Here is a 22562-nt window from a genome sequence, read left to right on the forward strand (position 1 = left end):
TCCTCCTGGTCCTGCATAGTACAGGACCATTTTATTAAAGAAAGTGCCATTGCAAGTCCTCATATCGCTGACATTGCCCTCACAACTATACCGCATTTTTATACCCTACACCACATTGTGGTAAGAGGTATTATGTCTTTGTGCATTTGTGTGTAACATACAAGAGGTAACGAGATAGAGCCACAGTTCCTTCTAGGCATATATGGCAAATAACAAAATTCCTTTGCAATTCCATTTGAAAAAAATTAAAAAAATGTTTCGCGAGCACATCTACGATTTTTGGTATAGAGTTAAAGGAAAAAAATCTGGTTTCAAATCCGCTCGCGTTCACGAAATTGACCGATGCGCGCAAAAGTTATAGCGGTTTTTATCCTCTTATAAAGAAAAAATATTTTAAAATTTCTTACTTTTTGTATTGAGAAAATGTAAGCATATATCAGTAACAGCATTTGATATCCATCCGTAGATGCACCAAAATTTCCAAAATGTGTTTTTATTTTCGCGGAAAATCAAAAAATTAAAAAAATCTGGCAATAAATTTAAATTATACTAACTCAGAGTCCGTATAAACCTCTAAAAAACTGAATTAAAAATATGTACAAAAACTAGACAACGCGTAAAAAAATGTGAAAACAAAATTATAAACATTGGCTTTATAAATTGCATATTATAACAACAACAAAAGAGAAACAACTCATTGTTGGAAAATATTGTTACAAATATATTTTTTGGTTTGTTTCGAAAAATTAGAAAAAAATATTTGAGACTTATCCAACTATTTCGCTAAAATCTAATACATAAATTAAAGTATTCTGCTAAAAAATTATCAAAATATATGGTTTACCATCGTAAAAGCTTAACTGCTTACAGTGATAACTTATAAGGATAGGAAATTAAGAGTAATATTGAAATTACAATCATTTAAAAGATATGAAAAGCCTATTATTCGCGAATTAGTTAAAGTCGGTTGATGCGCATCCGATTTTGGATAAAGCGAATCAATCTCTTTCAATATTTATGCATATTTCAATGTTTCACTCAGCGGCCATTGTGTGCCGCCAGTTGCATCGTGCACTGCAAAAAACCTTAAAGTTGGTAAAAGTCGCGCAATGTGCATACGATTTTGATGCGCATCCGGTTTCATCAGCGCCCATCAAAAATACGTCAATATACACCTATTTCAAATAGATTCTTCAAGAACCGCGGATGTGCCTCCACATTCAATTTTAGGTAAAAAATCCATATTACTCGCGAATCTCTGTAATTTATGAAACGCCTTTTCGCACATATTATAATCGCGTATAAAGGTTTAGTACGCGAAATTGTCAAAATATATTTTTGCTGATTTTTCGATTTTCAAGGTATCTATATCCGCGGTTTTAGTAGATGAATTCGATAGCGGAAGGCTTCATTAGAACCGTCGCGTAAAAAACTAAATTCACGCAGGTTCCAAAGGAAATTGAATGACAGTTGTAAATTTTACACGCAAAAAATATGTTTTGTAAGAAAATTCACGCATGAAATTTTGGCCTTTCGACTCCAATTACTAGGATGCTGTAAGGAGCACACTCATGAGATATGCACCAAACGACGTAAAATCACGAGTTCTATAATCGTGTTATGAGTTTGGAATATTATCTTCTTGCGCGTCCGGATTATTAAAAAAATTCAAAAAACCCCGAAATTCCGGCTTCAAAATGTCAGCATCAATTTTAGATGGATGCAGTGGATATATCGAAAAATCATACACTGCAATCTTATTGCCCATGGAGTATTCTGTGATTCATTCTTTGGGAATAGGTCTATAAAATATAAGGTTAAGCCATAAATCGCATGGGAACATAAAAAAACTTGTTGGCTTCAATCCATTTTTACCCATTCTTCTACATTGATGCCAACACATCTTCCACGAAAATTAATTTTAATGGTCGACATTATGGGATCCCTCCTAAAACACTTCATTTTAAAGAATTGTAGTCATACTTTATAGAGTATGTTAACAGTTCGCGAATTCTGAAAGGGTGAAACTCGGATTCATCGATTGCAAAACATTTTTGGTTTTCACCATATATAGAATCACTTTCTGAGTCGTTTTATGCATGTCCGTCCGTTTGTACCATACAGGTCGCATTTATTGTCCGATTCTGCTGAAAATTGGACAATATCACTTTTTAGCAATAGGAAGAACGATATTGCTTTTGGTGAAAGTCGGCTCAGAATTGGATATATCTTCCATATATATTTTCGGCCGATTTCACGTATTTGCTGCACCAAACACGCTATATATATATCTGTATTCAATGAAATTCGGAATGTGTGACTGTCTTGGGTCTAAAAATAAATGCGCTAAATTATATAGAAATCGGTTCATATTTGGATATAGCTCCCATATATATTTTCGGTCGATTTCGCGTATTTCCTGTACCAAACACGCTATATGTGTCCGATTTTAATGAAATTTGGAATGTGTGACTGAATTCGGTATATAAATAAATGGACCAAATTTGATCGGTTCAGATTTGGATATTACTCCCATATATATTTTCGCCCAATTTACGTATTTGCTGCACCAAAAACGCTATACATATCTGATTGCAATGAAATTTGCAATGTGTGACTGACTTGGGTATAAAAATAAATGTGCTAAATTGTATCGAAATCGGTTCATATTTGGATATATCTCGCATATATGTTTTCGGCCGATTTCATGCATTTGCTGTACCAAACACGTTATATGTGTCCGATATCAATGAAATTTGGAATGTGTGACTGACTTGGGTATAAAAATAAATGTGCTAAATTATATCGAAATCGGTTCATATTTGGATATAGCTCCCATATATATTTTCGGCCGATTTCATGTATTTGATGTACCAAACTCGTTATATGTGTCCGATTTCAATGAAATTTGGATTGTTCGACCTAGAAATAAATGTGCCAATTAATATCGAAATCGGTTCAGATTTGGATATAGCTTCCATATATATTTTCGGCCGACTTCACGTATTTGCTGCACCGAACACGCTATATGTGTCCGATTTCAATGAAATTTGGAATGTGTGACTGACATCGATCTAGAAATAAATGGGCCAAATTTGATCTTTCAGATTTGGATATAGCTCCCATATATATTTTCGCCCAATTTACATATTTGCTGCATCAAACACCCTATACACCTATGTCCAATTTTGATGAAATTTGGAATGTGTGACGGAATTTGGTCTAGTAATAAGTGTACCTTATTATATTGAAATCAGTCAGATTTATATATATCTCCCATATATATTTTACATATTCACAGTGATGTTGGGTATCATATAGTCTTCCCCGCTGGACTTTGATCCATTCCTTACTGGTTATTTTATATATTTATTTTATTTTAGTTTTATTTTCTAATTGCTATATATAATGGAATAAAAATACTCTTGTCAGATAATTTAATTGTTATTGTCTTCCATGTCTAGAGTACTGTAAATTATTATTAACAATAACATTAAATCATTGGCCATTCATTGTCTGTGTAGCTTATTTGCATTTAATTATTTATTTTGTTGATTTTTGTAATAAATTTCAATTTTTTACACACATTCGCAAGCGTTGGTGTTATTGTTTTTTTAACGTTCATTGTTGTCAATCTTGGCGTTTGGGAAATTGGTGCAAATAAATTTTGTTTTGTTTTAAAACAAGCAAACACGTCTTGTATATAAAAGTTCAAATATCCAATAAAATATAAGTAACATAAGGAGGTGTTTAGAAAATTTATTACTCATTATCAGTTTTAAGTTATAGGAAATGGAAAAAAGGAAAACGAAATCTTTGTTATGGGAATTTGTCACGGAATACGACAATTGAAATAGGTTTTTATTTTCAGAGGAGATACGGTATTATAGAGCTATTTGGTTGTTAAATAATTACGGGATTTAGAAAATATTTTTTATTAAGATAAAATAAAATATTTAATATACCAATTTGTCAATGATTTGCACAAACTGATTTAAACAAACCGGAAATTACACTCAAATAATTTTGCTTTTTATATTCGACAATTAACCCAATATTATCTATAAAAAACAAATAGATAAACAAAAACTTAACTACCAACCAAATCAATTACTTAAAACTTCTCATCTCATTATAATTTGTATACGTTTTCTTCTAAACTATTTTCTCCACAAATTTCAATACAATTACTCCCCAGGGAGTCTAGACAGTCTAAAATAATTTAATTAAAATTCAATAATTATTTAACGGAGAAATCATAATTTAATTACCCAACCCCTTCTGAATGCGGCAAATGCAAGTTTTCACTTAAAACTCTAACTCCATGAATACCGGAAAATGATTATTACTCTGCATTTATTACAAGAGAAGATAACAAGAAACAATAACAACAAGAAAAAAAATTATTAACAAAGAAAGCCATTTCAAATGCAATGAAACAAAAATGAAATTGTCTTAAGTCGACGATTATTTAAAACTGTATGCCTGCCGGCCTGGCCTGCTGCATGCCATGCCATGACAATTAGCATTTCTGAGATTTCTTTCAACACCGGTAACAACGACAACAGAAATTACATCCGTTTTGTTATGATATTGTGCTGATTTGAAGTTGGCTAGAAATATAGTTCTTGTTATAATAAATTTATTTGTATTATTGTCGTGAATTATTAAAGTTGTTTCCAGCTAAAGACATGATGTTTTTACAGCCTTTTCATAACACCAGCAAGCGGTCGGCATTAACACCAATCTGTCTGTTGGCTAGAGTCACTGGAATATATACAATGTGTATTTGTGTGTGTTGGTGTTTGTTGTTTAAATGCAATAAATCATAATTGCCAATAGATTTGCCTATATTAGTTCATAACAACAACATCTGACATGAACGAGCCATGGCTGGTTTAAATTGTCCAACAATGTAAGCCAACAACTAATTGAGACGATGAGCTGAACTAAAACGAAACTTGTAAACACCCTTCCAAGTAAATAAAAGTTCATCAGCCATTATGTCGCGATTCAAAGATTGTGTCAAAATAATAATTTATAATTGTTTCACAAACATCCCAGACGGGACAAGGGAGACTTCTCTCATATCAAAGAGTGCACCCCGCTTTATATTAGCGTACTGTTTATCGGCGAGTCCGAACGGCGGGTCGTAAGACACCACTTGTAGAGAAGTTTTACATGACAAAAATACTCAGGAAATGTCACCAAGATTACTGAGGGGTATTTTGCCACCTTTGAAAATTTGATGTTGGGAATCGAACCCACAACGTTCTACGTGCAAGACGGTTGTTCATACCATTGCAACACGGTGGCACCGTGGGATCAAAATATCGTCATAACATAACGGTGCGCCTTAACTAATTTTAAATAAAAGGAGCTTACACCTGGGAAGTTTTTGCGGATTCTGAAACTACAATGTTCATAGATAAGAAAAATCGAAAAACAAAAAAAATCGACGGTGGTATTTTGAAATAAATCGCGGTCAAGGTTCAAATTTTTAGGGCTTATTTAGGTTTCACGATTTTGCTTGGAAACCGCATGCCCTTTCGAAATGGGATTAGAGATAATATTGTATCAGTAAAAGTTCTCTACAAGATTGACCTTAATGGTATTTTCGTAGGTTTAACCATTTTTGAGATATAGAAGTTCAAAATGGGACAAGGTACTGACTGTATCGCCTCCTTATAAACCAATGTCATGCACGGTGCACCTTAACTAACTTTAAGTGAAAACAGCTTAAACCTGAACATTTTTTTGCGGATTCTGAAACAGCAATTTCCATAAATGAGAAAAATCCAAAAACAAGAAAAAATCGCTGGAGGGATTTTAAATAAATCGCGGTCAAAGTTCACATTTAAAAAAAAAAAATACTCATATAGCTCGTCGTCGTTGATCGTTCCAAAAGATGGACCAATATCTAAAATTTCCCGAATGGAGCGTTATTATCCTCTGAAACAAGCAATCTTAAATTACGCAAAATTCGACTAAAAATCCTCGAAATACATAAATTTCGGCAATAACAGTTCATGGATATTTTTATTTGCGAGTAAGTTTTTTATCTTCTGGGAACACAAAATTCCAAAATGTGACTAAAATCTTCAAAAAAAAAAACATCTTAAATTTGGTGGTACGCTTATATGTGGACCATACCAAAACATGGTCAATACTGTGTAATTTTTTGCATGGCATTTTTGTACCTGTTATAATGTTTTATACCCCTAGCGAAGACTACCCAGCAAAAATTTGGATCCGGTAGTCATTACGTAACCCTTTACAAAGTAATATAAACAAGCTTCTTTTCGCATTACAAGTAATCTGAAAAGTAATGGGTTACTTCTTAAAAAATTTACAAGGTAAACCTACTTACTTTACTCCTCACTAAGTAATGACGACGGTGGCACAGTGAGTGTGTGTCCGAATATAAATCCTAGGGTTGTGTGTTCAACGCTCACCGTCGGCACTCGAGTTTTTTTTAATTAAAAAATAACAGTTCGTGGTGCACATGTGCACTGCATATTTAAGTTCTTAAGCAACCCTTAATATTCGTGTGCGTGGCATAGTGTGTAGTGTCTTTGGCTAGAAATCAGAGGGTTCGTGGGTTCAATTCGGGCAGACAGCGAAATAAAATAAAGTAAAATAAAAGTAAGATGTGTGATGAAATTAAAAACAAATTCTCTACATCAACTGTCTAAAAATAAAATTTTTTTCACTTTACTTTTAACTTCTAGTGGCCACAGAATAACTAGTTATTCTAGTGGTCATATGATAACTACAAACTGAGTGCGAAATTCCCTTGTAAAAATAATGGGGAAGAAAGGGGGTTTGAGAGTAGTTACGGCTGCCAAAAATCCTTTACGAAACCCATGATTTTGGGTAAATACCAAATGTCAGTATTTTCCGTTAAACAAAACCTAAAAAATAAATCTTTCAAAATACCACAAAACCGGGATCGAAATTTTATGGGGGCTTTAAAAACACGTGGACCTTTATCAACAAATTTCTGGTGAAAAGTTGTATGCTCTAAATAACCAATTTCAGTCATTTCCGTATGACGCTGAGTCATTTAAAAGATCGAAATCGTGAGGAACCGTTCAGTAGGGGCGATATGAAGACTTGGACTTATCCCGGAGGGACCGTTCTGTGGAAGCTATATGAAGACGTAGACTTATCCCGACAAATACCTGGTTAAAAATTGTATACCCCTACAAAGTTGCAGCCATTTTTGTGCGATATTGAGGCCACAACCTTCAAAATACTGAAAATCGGGAGGTAACTTCTATACCGACAAGTTTCAGGTGGAAAGTTTTATACCCCCATCGAAGACTACATACATAATTCAGTCATTTCGGTAGGGTAATGGCGTTGAAACCTTCAAAATACCGAAAATCGGGAGGTACCGTCTATAGGGGCTATATCAAAACGTGAACCTATTCCGACAAATTTCTGGTGGAAAGTGTTGTATACCCTACGAAGTCTAAATACCAAATGCCAGCCATTTTGGTGCGATTTTGAAGCCACAACCTTGAAAATACCGAAAATCAGGTGGTACCGTTTATAGGAGCTATTTGAAAACATGGACTTTTGGACAATTTCTGGCGGAAAGATTTACATCGTGGATCGATATCGCCAATTTGCAATCTCAAACATCCCAGGAGTAATATAAACTTCTATACCAAATTATAAAGCTCTCTTTGAAATATTGCAATCTTTATCTTGGTTTCAACAGATAGACGAACGGACCTGGTTATATCGACTTAGAATTGTATGTTAATCAAGAATATATATAAATACCTTTTAGGGTACTCGCCGAATATTTCGATGTTGTTGTGGAATGACAAACTAAATTATATTATCCATATATATCATGGTGGATGGTGTAAAAGAATAATTTTGAATCGAATAAACAATACACTGATAACACTCTCCTTGGTATGTTTGGATAGGGTACGAGGGTACTCGCGCTAGTTGATTAGGTAATTCTCGGCTTACAACGCGTTACAACGCGTTACAACGATTGCATCGTTCCTGCAATTCAATTGCAACGGTTTCCGTAACAAAGTCAGTGAAATCAAAGACTTTATGAGTCGAAGGAATATCACGGTCACCGCGATCCAGGAAACTAAGTTCACTATTACCTGTAGTTTGCAACCTTGCGATGGTTACAACGTTTTGCCAAACAGCCGTACAAGAAATGGAATAGGAGGACTTGACTTTCTTATACAGTAATATGTCCTGTACAGACCTATCTCGCATGAGCTTGACGCTTGTGACATTTCTATTGAATGTATGGAGATAGGAGTAAAGTGTCCTTATTTATACGAATATATATTTTCTTCTTCCTTCCTACGAGACTATTTTATTTTCCCTTTAAATTACTTCTTCCTCAGGATGAACACAATGCACCACAAGGTCTCCGAGTGGTGAAGTGGCTACTTAATACGACAGCTGCGCTTCCATTAACCTAACCTACACGCAGAGAAAAAAATTATTGATCCAACAATATTTGAAGAGCAAAATATGTATTGTTAAAATATTGCCAGATTCCGTATGTAGTATTGTGAGTTCAACAGTCGTTTTTGTCCATTACAACAATTGCTTTTGTCATATGCAACAATAGCTGTTGTCATATCCGACAATAGTTTTTGTCTGCTGGACAATATTATTCTCTTTTCTTCCACAATTTTATTCTCTTCTCTCGGCAATCAATACCGTGGTGAAAAAACAATTTTGGTGAGTTTTGTTTGTGTGAGTTCCCCTTATCTTTGTTTTTTATTTTATCTTTGTTCTTTTTTTTTTTTGTATGTACACCATGAGATTTTTGTTTTTATTTGTTTCTTCTTTCTCATTCATCTTTGTGTTTTGATAGTTGAGTTAGACCACAATCTGAGATGTTTTCTTTCTTTTCATATTTGTTATGGTTCTTTATTCCTTATGTTGGGGTAGGCGCTTTGCGGATGAGCGCAACGGAGTAGTTATGTTTCTTCATTCAATTTGTTGTCCTTTTAGTTAGGCTTGACAAAACCTGGTCATGTGTAGTGTTTGTTAATGCTCATAAGATTATACGTGACATTTATACCAAATTTATGTGGAAAGTGTATACGAGAATTATATACGATTAACTCAAACATTTCAGTAACAGGTTTTCTGGGCTGACAATAGTTTCTGTAAAAATTCTAGATTATGATAGTTCCCACCATAGGTATTGTCAATGATTTTTACGATATTGAGGAATTTCGCAAGTCGTTTTTGTATGTTTTTTGAATTTGCAATTGCAATGCTTGAACGAAACAAATGAATTGTTGGACCAAAAATATATATTGTTGATCCATCAAAAGCGAAAAATATTTTTTCTCTGCGCGTAGGAGTAAAGTGTTGGACTGTCGAGTTAGAGCTACTTAATGCATAAATACCGCCGATCAATAGTTGTGCCATGGGTTATATGTCCGACTTTAGTTTGCTTTTGGAAGGCAATGACCGTCTAGGGCTGGAGGACTGCAATGCTCAACATGAATTTTGGCATTCCCTCCTAGTCAATACCGGCAAATTGTTAGTTCAACATTTTGCACGGTGGAGTATCTCGCCAGACATCACCATTGTCATGGCAATATGTTATTTCCCTTTGCTCTGACTCTCTTCCGATCATCGTCCCGCTAACAGACTACCCAACTTCATAACGTCCGACCACCGTAATTTTCTGAACCATAGGAAAGCTGATTAACAGGGGTTCAGAGAATTTTCCAATCACCTCTTCAGAGATTTGCCCATTCCCCCAGATCCTCAGAGAGCTGAGAAATTGTTCCGGCATATTAATACAGCTGTAATAGCTTGCTAAACACCTGCTGGTCGAATATCCGAAATTAGACTTAATTTCCCAGTAGAGGTGACGGGTCTGGCAAATGAGCATGATGAGCCTCGTCGCACGAACTCAGAATACCCAAGAATTAGTTAACTAGATCTTGAAGTCCACATCCTAGTAAGCGAGCATAAGTGGAAATTATGGCTGTGGCTAGACCACCTGAAGCAATTCAACAATGGTACAGAATTAAGTAAATTGTGGACAAAGGTTAAATCGCTCTCAAATCCGCCGCATTAATCCAAAGTCGTGGGCCCACACGGAATTTCAATGGTAATGCTTAATTGACTGTATGAACCCGGGGTGGAATATTTAACAAGTGTCGTTAGCCACCCATATTGTTTAAGAAGCTTGAAAAGTTGTCAGGATTGTCCAGCTACTGAAGCCAGGCAAGGGTGTCATCAGATGTGAATCGTACAGGCCGATCTCCCTCCTGTCGACGTTAACACAGATTCTAGAAGCAGACTATTTTCCATGATGAGAAGAAGTTTCCCAGAAGCCCAACATCAGCATTGATTTCACAAAAATTCAGAGCACAACGGCAACATTACAAACCATATCAAGACATATCAGTCGAGGACTAAATGAGAGCAGGCAGTTATTTTGGTTCGTAAGCTATCGAAGGAAGGCCTTCGATACCGTTAACAATGCCAACATGATCGAGCATATAGAGAATAATTCCTTTAAGTAGTGTTTGACACGTTGAAGAATCAACTGTGTGTGTGGCAACCAGTGGCTTGTGGAATTCAGAAATATGAAGCCAAAGACCCTCAGAGTGAAACAGAGAGTTCCCCAAAGCTGGGTGATATCTTCAGAACTGTTTAGCCACCATCTTTCTAAAATTCTACATTCTTTAGGCGTCACAGAGATCTAATGTAAGCGGATAATTGTACGATCTTGGAGAGGGGTCCTATCGGTGATGATATACATATGTATGGGATTGGTTAAATGTCTACCTAACTGACTTAGTGCAGTTCTTCCTTCTGAGAAATATAGAAATGTCCGGCGCTAAATCCATTGCCACACTGTTCATCACCTGGACGGTTGATATGAGGCTCTTTCTAAACATATTGGTGGATGGTGTCCTGATTCCAACCAGTCACTACATCATGATATTGGGTGTAAAGTTCGACAGCCTGTTTAAGTTAGATCAGATGTAGCAGCACTTGGGGGTGCTGAAAAACCCTTGTTGATACGCAGTAGAAGAATATTCCAACCTGGCAAGAATGCCGCCCTAAAGACTGCAGCAGCTGCAAGAGGATGCTTGTGCATTACCCCAGTGGACCTTCTTCATGAAGAGTCGAAGATTTACCGGTACAGCGACACAAGAAAACTGTCGATGCAGTACCTGCTTGGGTGTTACTGCCGGTAGCCGGTAGCCGGTAGCCGGTAACCATGATCTGGAGCAATGCCGTTCTTTGGTATTGTTGAAGTTACGAAGTTTTTCGGCACTTCACACACACACACGACCCGATGGCAACGAAAGAGCACACAAAAGAGAGCAAATGTTTTGATTTGTTTTTGTTTTGCAGCATGCGTGCATACAACCTTACCAACACACTGTCAAAAGATGCCAATATTCAGAATTTTGTGTGCCCTCTTCTTGGTCGGTAGTGATCTGGAGAGAGGTCAAAAGATACAAACGAGAAGAAGAAGAACTGCAAAAATATGAGAGTACTTTAGAAAAAGCTAGTATTGCAAATATATAAGAATATTGGTAGGCCAACAAGCTGTTGAACAACAACAAATCAACTTCGGCACCACCGTGTGTTGTCTGGGCACGTCCGCTCTAGATCAACGAGCCTATCAAGCGGGCATGAATAGCATTCACACTGATGCAGTACAAGGTACAGTGTGAATGCCGTACTCGAAGAACACAAACCAAACATCGCAGCAAAATATCGCCAGATGTTAGGGCAAACGCGAGTGGTTTTAGCCCAGTTATGATCCGAACGATGCAGCCGCCTCAATTAGTATTGCGCCCGAATTGTTAGCACATTACCCAACACATGCCCTGCACGTAGATTAGGCCGCACGACATCATGCATTTGTTTAATTTCGCAGATAAGCCGACTTACCTGTCTCCTGATTCTTTATTAAGGCAGCCAGGGCGGTCGCAGAATTTTTGATTCTGAACACCGAAGAGCCAGAACCAGATAACTGAAAAGGATATTCGAACGAACATATTTGCCATGCTACAACAACAACAATTGCGTTGGCAATATCATGTCATGAGAATGATGAAAATAAGCCTCTTGGCGGTATATGAAAATAAGGATCTGTAAATCGGTAAAGTAAGCGCTCAAAACATCTGGTCAGTTAGATCGACATACGAGTATTACACAGTTGTTTTAAAATTTGAATAAACCTAACCTCTCCTAAGTGTTACATATCTTTCAATACATCCAAAATACATTCCGACCTTTAGGGTGGGGTCTATTCAACACACAAAAAAGAAGGCGAGTTCAAAATATCAACGATAATGGCAACAAAAAGAACAACTACAACAAAACAATGGAAAAATGCGCCACAAACATTTTCACTTTAATAACAATTCAATGCATGATTTTTTTCTCTCTCCACGAAACACTCGGCAGCAGCAATATGCCGTATGATTTGCAGTCGGTTAGTTTGTACAAAAACAAGAACAACAAAAGCTAAAGAAAAAATCGTTGCACTACAATGTTATTAATATGGAATCCGTTAGATACATTTTATATTTTCAATCTATAAATACTCGACTATAAACTTAGCAAAGATATATCGATCGACGACGACACAAGACGACCATCGAATATGTGCGCGTGTGTGTGAGTGTGTTGACTGAAGTTTAGTGTTTGTTAGTCTAGTCTGATTTAACCTGGCCTGGACTGCGTGGCCCGGTACCCAATGTATTGTTATGTGGTGTGGCGTGGCTTGACCGTGGTGCTTTCGGCGAGGAGTGTGTTTCATTCAAACGGCCTTTAAAAGAATTTAAACATTTACATTGTGGTTTGCTGATGACGGTGGCGGTGACGACGACTACGACGATAATGGTGGCGGTGGTGGTGGAAGTCGTCGTCATTTGTATCTTTAATCTACATTTTTTTCTTTATGCAAAAGGCAATGAAATTGAAAATCACGATAAAATAACAAAAAAACTAGCCAGCCAAGATCCCAGCAACAGCTAAGCTACAACAATAACCACCAGTCAGCAACCATCACAATTATACGTTTTGCTAATAGCACCGACAACAACAACTATAACAATTGTATGGAGTGTCCGTTTTTCGTTGGTGGTGTTGTTGTTGCTGTTAGTTTTCATTTAAATGTAGTTTATTATAGACATCAGAGACACCAGATAAAACACACCTTAAATACGGACAAAAAAAATCGAAATAAAAACAAATGATTTCCTATAAAAATAATAACAGCAACAACAACAATTGAAATATATGTGGCCTTATAAGTAAATTTTAATAAAATACTAGATCAAATTAGTAGCACTAGAATTGTTTTTGCACAGAAAATAAAAATACTTTAAGAGATGATTATGGGTTTGTGCTTAACAATATTTTAATGAAACTTGGAAAAAAATGGGGTTACACCCAGAATTTACTTATTATTTATGTGATGTTGAAAATTATTAATATCGATATGCATAATTATAATATTCATAAATATTGGGATGGATTAATTGTCCAATAAAATATACGAACCGGAATTATGATATCGATATTATAAAGAGAAAACATAGAATATGCCAATAATCTATAATTGTAAACTAAATATAATCCGATTACAACTAAATTTGAACTAGTTTAAGCTAAAGGAACACACCACGCAAATATTCGTTGCAGTAGGATACATACTGCAGTAAATATGAAACAGCATACAAAATATATAGATTGTTGGATCAGTACTATCTCAAGTTTGAAGGTCTGTAAAAATGGCATCATCCCTTTGGAACGTTAGTAAGCCAAAATATTCGTGAAATTTTATTCTTCAAATAGGTATAATTTGAGGCCATTATGCAGACGACTTTCCAGCCACTAACAGCTTAACAAAATCTGTCAACATAAAACAGCTTAACAAAATCTGTCGACATGAGTCAACGTTTCGGTATAACCCTATATAACGGCCCCAGAAGATTTCAAGTACTTATTTTTAACAAAATTAAATCAATATATTTTAACTCACTAAACGCCGAGAATTTTTTTGCGAGAAAACTTAAAACTTTTTATGGAAATAATATTGTTGAGGCTTTTTAAGCATTTTTAATAAATAAAATTTTTCTGTAAATCGTAAGTCGTAATCGTAATTTTCATCAAAAGTCGAAAATTACAAAAAAAAATCTATTTATTTGAAATGCTTGCGTTTTAGGTAAAATGCGTGAAAATGCAGAAGCCAAGTGAAACTTTATAAGCGTGGAATGATAGATAATAGACAATGGAGTGGCTTCTCAAATGCAATGTTGTCCAAATAGACATGCGTATAAGGGGGAAATAGCAAAAATTTCCACAAAGCTGAATTTTGGTAATGAGCTAGGGTTCACCATTAGAAGTAGAATGTCTATTTTGACTGGGCTAATATTTCTTCCACGACAAACGCTTTTAGCACGGCCTTTGGAAGTTATGAGTTTAGTTATGGACGAGAAATTAATTAAAATTAATATTAAAATGATCTTGGCTCTAATAGGCTCAAAAGTTTTGCGGGGGTGGTACCTAAAGGAATGGACCGACATAGTCCATTTGGAAAGTAGGTCTTATTTTGGGAGACATTCCTCTCGATAGATATCGCACCTACAAGTCATTTTAGTTGGTCACCATATAATTTAGACCTTTGGACAATTATATCAGGAAACATGGACTTGCCCACGAAAAACATATAATAGCTGTAAACAGGGACACTTGGAGTACCTTCTGTAAAAATTTCCAAAGTATCCTCGAACAGACCCCTAACCGCATTTAAACAAAAATGTTGAAATGTTTTGTGGGTGATACCACATTTGTTCGGTCTATGGAACAAATGTTCTGTAACGGGCCAGCTAAGTAAATACCACAAGCAGTGGACCGATAGGGCCCACTTTTGAATATAAACTAAGTTTGGACACAATTCGCGATCCAAATTTGTACCAAATCGGTTGCTCCGTTTATGTCATATCGCACGTACCATTTTAGGAAGTATTTTCGAACTTTTATGTGGGAGGTACCGAAAGAAGAGGACCTTCGAATTGTATATAATATTCGAAGAAATATGTATTAAGATATGCAAAGTGTGGACTAACGCAGTATTCTGTTAGGTTATGCCAAAACTTGATATCTTGCCTATATCCGGAACAATATTACCTATAGATACACACTACTTAATTTTAAAAAATATCAGCAAAATATATCCATTAGTTTCGAAATTATTAATTTATAGCCGCATTTTAGCTCCCTACCTTGAATCTTTGACCTCGCAGTTATAAGTAATAATTGCTAATATTAATAGCTATATCAAAAATCTAACTTGATCATTCTATAACTCTGGGCTGTTTTTCTTTTTCTTTTCAGTGCTTGAAAAAATGAAAATACTAAATATAAAGTGCTGCCTTTGTTTTTAACACACATAATTCGGTAAGTTTGGATGTCACATTTTCTAAAAGAGTCTCTTCACTTTAAGCAACTCTGCATATCTGATACATTGGCATTTGACTTTAATTATATTTTAAGCAGATATATTATTACAAATCTAAACAGTTATTGACGATAAACGTCATCAATATTTCATGCGAAACGAACAAAAATCCGATTTCCTAGCATTAACGCTTCTATTAAAATTCTTCAGTGTAAATTCTTTGGACAAAAAAGAACTTCTTAAAACACAAAATGCTGAACATATTTAAAAAATCCCATATCACGAATTCTAGAAGCGGTTTCGGCTCATCCACTTAAGTGGCGTATGAAAACTACTTTTTGGTAGAGTAGAGTTTATTACGAGTTACAGATCAAAAACTAACACACATTGAACACATGACTTGATTTAAGCTAAAGTGGATCCACACACACACACACCGTACAACAACAACACAAATTGCTAAATGAACAAACATCAACACCTGATAGCCAAAAACATTTAACGTTACGTTACATTGTAATGAGAAACACTCTATATTTTGTTTTTGTAAAAAATAGAAACAACTTTGAAGTAAAGAAAAGTATGTTTTTTCAGCTTCTTCTTCGCTTCAAAGAAAAAAACAAAGCCAACAGACAGCTGCTGGACGTATAGGCGGCGGACAGTTAAAACTTAAATCCACTAAATCGACATGTAAAGCAAAGAGGTATTAGACGCCAACAAGTGCTTTAACTGAAAAAAAATCTTAAATCCACAGCGACTAGCTTCTCTTCTCTAGCTGCTTTTTCTGTTGTCTTCCACTTGGACATCTTGCGGATTAAGTGTTGAATGAAATTGAGGAAATCGAAAGACTCAAAAAAATATAAACAAATATCCAAACACTGCAACTATATCTTGCAAGATCTATGCTGTCTTAGAGCTAACGCATTTTTGTTGTTGTTGCTGTTGTTATTTGTTTTCTTTGTAAAGCCTAGGTAAATACTTAGGAAAAACTTCAATCGAAACATTACTGTGATGGTATATGCAAAACACTAAGATATTGATAAAAGGGTAGTAGTGTTTGGGGATGATGAAAACTAAGTAAATGCTGTATGGGGGAAATTCTGAAAATGATTGGCCTTGAAAAGAAACCCGTTCGGCAAGGTTGTTATTGGAACTACATATCTGGCTGAATCTCCCCACGACTAAACAGGTTTCCAAAAGTTACCGGAGTCACTATATTCAGATTCGCAAGCCAACAAGTCAATAGCAACGCAATCGTGATTTTTATGAGTCTTATTGTGGTAAATGCGATACAGTAGCACTATGTGTTAGGTTTAAGGATGTGCAACCTCTAAAAATAGTGACCACTTACTTAGTGCTACTTGGATTCTTTGTGTTCATTCGGGATATATTTTAAAAATGATGAGGAGAACCATGGATTATTGTAGCTCTGTTCCTTTACGTGCAATAATCTTCAAGTTTTACCACATTTTACTCGAAAAGCGTTCCTTTACTTCAGAGACCATACAATTCATATGGGTGCAGTTTACTACTTTTACTACTTTTGCCGGTTTAACCATTTTCAAAAGTAAAGGAACAGACCATGTGTTTCTTGTGTTCAGAAAGGGTCACCGAAAAAGTACATGCTCAACCGTTTCAATATATTCGGCATCTCTACATAATCTACAGTAATCGACTGCCACTGCGATTTTATCTCGAAGCTATTGATCTAACCTCACATTTAAACATAATAAGTGATCTCCATTCTTGAGTTATCGACTGAGAGAAAGTAAATTCTTCTACCATGGGAGATCACAGGCCAGATTGTACATGATTCCATAAGTAGTCTGAGTTGGCCTTCTCAAGGTAGATATCATGAAGTTTTCCCATGTAGCTGATTCATTATACCCTCAGCCTTTAGGCTAAAGAGGGTATTTACACTTTGATACGACCAAAAATGTGCCTCATCGAAATAATGGTTTTAGACCCCAAGTATGTTTGTACGATATCCGTTTCAGACAATTTTGAGTAGATCTAGCAATGTCCGTCCGTCTGTCTGTCTGTCTGGCTGGCTGGTGCGCACCATAACTCTCGAACCGATCAATCGATTCGGTTCGAATTTTGGGTATCGAAATATTTTGTCCAGATTCGATTTAAGTTCGAAGATGGGCCATATAGGTCCACTCCTTCAGGTACCTCCCCCACAAATGTTCAAAAAATTTCGCAAAACTTGTGCGCACGATAACTCTTGTAGGGAAAAACCGATTTGATCCTTACTTTGCATATCGTGTAACTTCTACCAAACTTAGATGAGGTTCCAATATGGACTCAATCGGTCCACTCCTTCGGGTACCTCCCACACAAAATTTCGGAAAAGTTCAGTTTAGGACCTGGTCTCGAATCGCTTTGATTTTGGTTTACGCAAGTTGAATTCGCTGTCCTCTATACGACGCTGTAAGTTTCATTAGGGGCAAGTCCATACTTCCTGAGAAAATAGCCTGCAAGTTACAAAAACCCTATGACACCGTGTGTAGTGGTTGGAGCGCAAGAAAACTCTCGAACGGATCTGCCGATACGGTTTAAAATTTGACTTTCGTAATATTTTGTCCAAACTTAGTTCAAGTTCAAAGATGGATTATATCGGTCCACTCCCTCCGGTACCTCCCGCACAAGGGGCAAGTCCATACTTCCTGAAAAAATAGCCTGAAAATTGAAAAACAAACCCTATGACACCATGTTTATGGGTGGAAGCGCGGATAATTCTCGAACGGAAATGCCGATTCCGGCCAAAATTTGGCCTTCGTAATATTGTTTCCAAACTTAGTTTAAGTTCGTAGATAAGCCATGTCGGTCCACTCCTTCAGGTACCTACCCCTCAAAATTTCAAAAATGTTGGGAAAATTGTGCGCACCATAACTCTTGATGGGAGTGACCGATTTGGTCCATACTTTACACATTCTCATAATATCTACCAGATATAGATCAGGTTCGAATATGGACTATATTTGTCCAATCCATCCCGTACCTCCCACACTAAATTTTATAAGTTCACTTTAAGACCTGCTATTCAATCACTTTGATTTTTGTTGAAGCAACGTACATTCGCTGCCTCAATTACGATGGTAAAAGTTGTTTCAGGAGCAAGTCCATACTTCTTGAGAAAACAGCCCGAAGTGTGTAAAAACCCCCTATGGCACCCCCATGGTCTATGTCGGTCCAATCCTTTAAGTACCTTTTCCGCAAAATTTTTGAACTTTTATCCTAATCAACATTTTTGTCATAAGTCATAATACATAAGTTTTTTGTGAAAATGGTGTTTCAATTTGCACAGGCTGAGGGTATATCTCTGTCGGCAAAGCCGACTGATACTTTTTTACTTGTTAATTGGTAAATTGATATTATTAGAGCCACGCTACCTATCTGATATATTGGAACGTTATTGCGAATACCACAAAGAGACCTTCTGCAATCAAGGATATCTTGAATATTTACGGTCCATGACCTAAGAGCCGTCAGGGCCGCCTGCTTATCGCCATATATAGTCACGTGTCCTTTGAGACGGTGTGGAAATCTCTAACCAGCACTCTTGCTTTCCTGATAACAAGAATCTTAGCTTGGAAAAAGCTGCAGGCAACGTTAAGCTTATATGAGTATTTGATGAGTGGATTTTTCGCAGTATACACCGGAGCCGTTCATCTTGTATTGATCTTGTATTGTCAAACAGACCAGAAGAGAAATGCCTTCAGCCCAAATTGCAGAGTGTGAAGCAAACCTGAAAGAGGTCGGCATATAATCGATTGTGCTATTACTACGAGGGCTGAACGACAACTATCTGGCCTAACAATGAAAACGCGAATATTTATCATTAAAAACGATTTTACTGTTTTCTTTATACACTTTTTTATTGATTTATACACTTTTTCGTGCGCTTAAACCTGTTGGAGAAGCCCTTTTACCACCCGGATTGAGACACCTCCAAAAAAACATGGTTTTAAACGCTTCTACAGCATCCTCAGGCAACAAAAATCGTTGATCACGTCTTTTTTCTTGATGTGCTGGAATCAAATGAAGTCATTGGATCCCCAGTCAGGTCTGTACGACGGATGACCCATCAATTCCACGTTTTGTCCGGTCAAACAGGCGCTGGTTTAGATCTATGTGTGAGATCCCACATTGTCATGATGCAGAATGATTTGTCTTCTCTTGTTCGTTTTTCGAACTTCTCAGGAGACTTTAGGGAAACAAATTATAGTGTACCACTCAGAAGTTACCGTTCTATATTTCTCAAGCCGTATAGTCGCCACACGGTCAGTTTTTCTGAAGAAACAGGCAACCTTTTGCTTCGAAGTGCTTCGTCCATGAACAACTTTCGTTTAATTTGGCTCGCTTTCGAAGACCCAAACGGCCGAGTCCTGCTTTGTTTCAGGCTCCTGAGCATAGATCCTAGATTCGTCGTCTGTGACGATCTTATAAACGTCGTCGAAGTATAATCAAGTTGTGCCGGAATTTCAAGGCCTATTAACCATTGTCTTGAATAAAAAGGAATAAGGAGTAATTGGTCTATAGTCTTAAGGTTATGTGTGACTATATTTTTCCGCTTCGGGGAAGTTTGCATCCTTTGCCTTTTTCCAAATGACCAGCTATGTACAAGAAAGCACACGGCTCTTAAAAATCTCCATCGGGATATTAAGGACCTGTTCCGCTGTGTTTGAAGCCTTTTACAATCCGGTTCCGGCGATTTGTGAAACTAAAAACAGTTAATCGAAAATTGAGTGAATCAACTGTTATTCCTCCCCAGAGCAGAATTGATTATGGTGTGCTGATTGCAGGTCACCGTCAAGATCCATGCAATCGGCGAAGTCAACCCTGATTGTAGATCTAGAGTCTTTTATTCAGATCCTTAGATAGTATCTTGCGATGTCTGGCAGCTTTGTTTACTCCCTCTAAACTAAAGCTGTCCCAAGGCTTTCGCTTAGTTTTCTTAATTTCATTCATGTACTTTTACATTACAGGCTTCCAATCAGTACTGAGTTTCGACTTACTGATTTTGTTATATGATCTCCTAGTGGCTTTGTGCAGAGTAGGAAACTGTTTGGTCCCCCAAACCGGTTGGGATTCCCTCTTTAGGTAGGTAATTAGACAGGAGTCTTAATCACGTAAGGACATTCGCATCTCCTTCGATTTCTTCAGCTGTGTGTAGGCCAAGATTTTCACAAAGTTTTAAAGCCGCCAAGGCACTTACTTACTGTTCTCCTGGGATTCCTATGGGAACTCCATTTGATGCCAAGTATGAAAATTTGGAAAAGTAATATCCTGTGATCCGAGAAAGAACACTTTTCAGATACCCATCATTTCTTAGTGGTGAACATTCGCGCCGCTTCCAAGTATTACTGGACCTTGCTCATCCAATAGCTCTTCGTGACCTTGCTTGGTGCGTCGGTGTAATCTGCACAAAGACTGGTGCTTGGGAAGCATATCGACTTCTTAGATATTCTTCCCAAGTTTATTTGGTGGCAAATTTTATGACAATTCCGCCATTTTTCGGAAAGGAATTTTATAATTCACCAACTTCACATTCAATTGTGCTTTTCGACTAACACCAGTATCCTGTCCAGCTCCATAGAAGAAGAAGGGATACCCACTCAAAGGTACCATTCAACACGGGTTTGTAGCAACGGCCGTACGCTAAATTACTGTCTTCCAAGTGACAACAATGAACCAGCGGACAAGTAAAATGTCTAAAAAATTACAACTTTTTCGTAGATGGGAATTACCCTGAGATCGGAATCAACCTTGTCAATGATTGCTACGTTCGGGTCAGTCAAGATCAACCGTCATATGGCTTTGCAATTATGCTACCGGTTAGGCGAGAAAGGTTCCGGCCGAGATCTGGGTTTCCACTGACCTTGCTCACCTGCGGAGACGTACAAATTTGCTGCGAAGATGTACTGACTGGAGTTTTCTCCAGAATTTGCCACAACGTAAAGATAAAGGAGGTTGACTGGCTAATCCACAAAGTTGTACTGAGAGTCTGAATGACCGGCAAGTGCATAAATAGGTCCAGCTCCCAGGACGGGAGTACCCAATCAGTAGCCTTGTCTGCGCAAGACGTCACTAAGTATGATGGTCCATCCCCTTGCGGCACACTCATGGGATGTACACATCGACACAAATGCATTTAAAACAAATTCTTCGGTTGTTATCTGGCAATTCCTCCGGGGAGAGCACATAGTCTCCTGTCAGGAGCTGGTTTCCAACCGATTAGGTGTAGTTAGCACTGGAAACAATTCTGACACACTTCATTAGAAAAATGCGAAAAAGTAAAGCCTATGTCCGTTCTGAAAGATGGACAATCCATAAATGCCAAACAAAAAAGAAAATTCCGTCCGACGTTCGAAAGGCACTGTAGCAAAAAGCAAAATTAATTTTGCGAAAGATTTCCAACAATTCTACTAAGAGCACAGTGCAATAGCGCGATGAGGCGGACAAGCTCACCAAAATTGTTAAGGATTAAGAGAAAGCAAAAATCGACGATCGTCCATCTACTTCTAAGCGAGAATGTTCCCTGACGGAGCATACGAAGACCGCAAAGCCAAGACACATCTACAAAAAATCCCCCTTCATTGAAGTTCTTACGAACAACCTGATGCTCTCCGCGATCAACGGCAATAAGAGTAAGTTGTCCACTCTCTCAACAACGAATGGGGTTAATTGGAATACAAGTTGTCTGAACTTGTAACGGAATACTTTTTTACAAACGAAAATTATTCTGTGTCTCAGTGCGATTTAGCGGGTAGCATCGTGGTTTCAAGGTTATCAAATGCATGGATGAGTACTTAAAGGGTTTCATGCTAAAATATATAGCTAAACTTAGATGCTTGGGACGATATGGCCTGTGGCTCACCTCGGCCCAGGAAATCCTGATGAGACTTCGGGCAACAGTTTTATTGACCAAGATAGAGTGCGACGGTCCCGAACAGCTGGCAAAACTGAATAAAGATGCTCCAATGAACGAGTGGACCGTAATCGCTACTAACAATAATATCTTAGTTCTCTCAATAAGTGAGACCGGATTATAGACATTCGGAGATTCGAGAATAATATGTCCTTTGGCAATATGGAAGTCAAA

General features: G+C 37.0%; 1 protein-coding gene across 2 annotated transcripts in view; it reads left to right on the forward strand.

Moving 5' to 3' along the window:
* The window catches only part of LOC141403595 (uncharacterized), a 177531-nt gene that overhangs the window by 94356 nt on the left and 60613 nt on the right, over window positions 1-22562 (forward strand). For both annotated transcript variants that reach the window (XM_073986262.1, XM_073986271.1), the window contains one exon: window positions 15391-15453. The gene's annotated coding sequence lies outside the window, so the exon portion shown is untranslated. The remainder of the gene's footprint in view (window positions 1-15390; window positions 15454-22562) is intronic.

The sequence above is a fragment of the Musca autumnalis genome, unplaced genomic scaffold, assembly GCF_047663935.1.
Source record: "Musca autumnalis isolate F117 unplaced genomic scaffold, ASM4766393v1 scaffold_1, whole genome shotgun sequence".
Classification (NCBI taxonomy): domain Eukaryota; kingdom Metazoa; phylum Arthropoda; class Insecta; order Diptera; family Muscidae; genus Musca; species Musca autumnalis.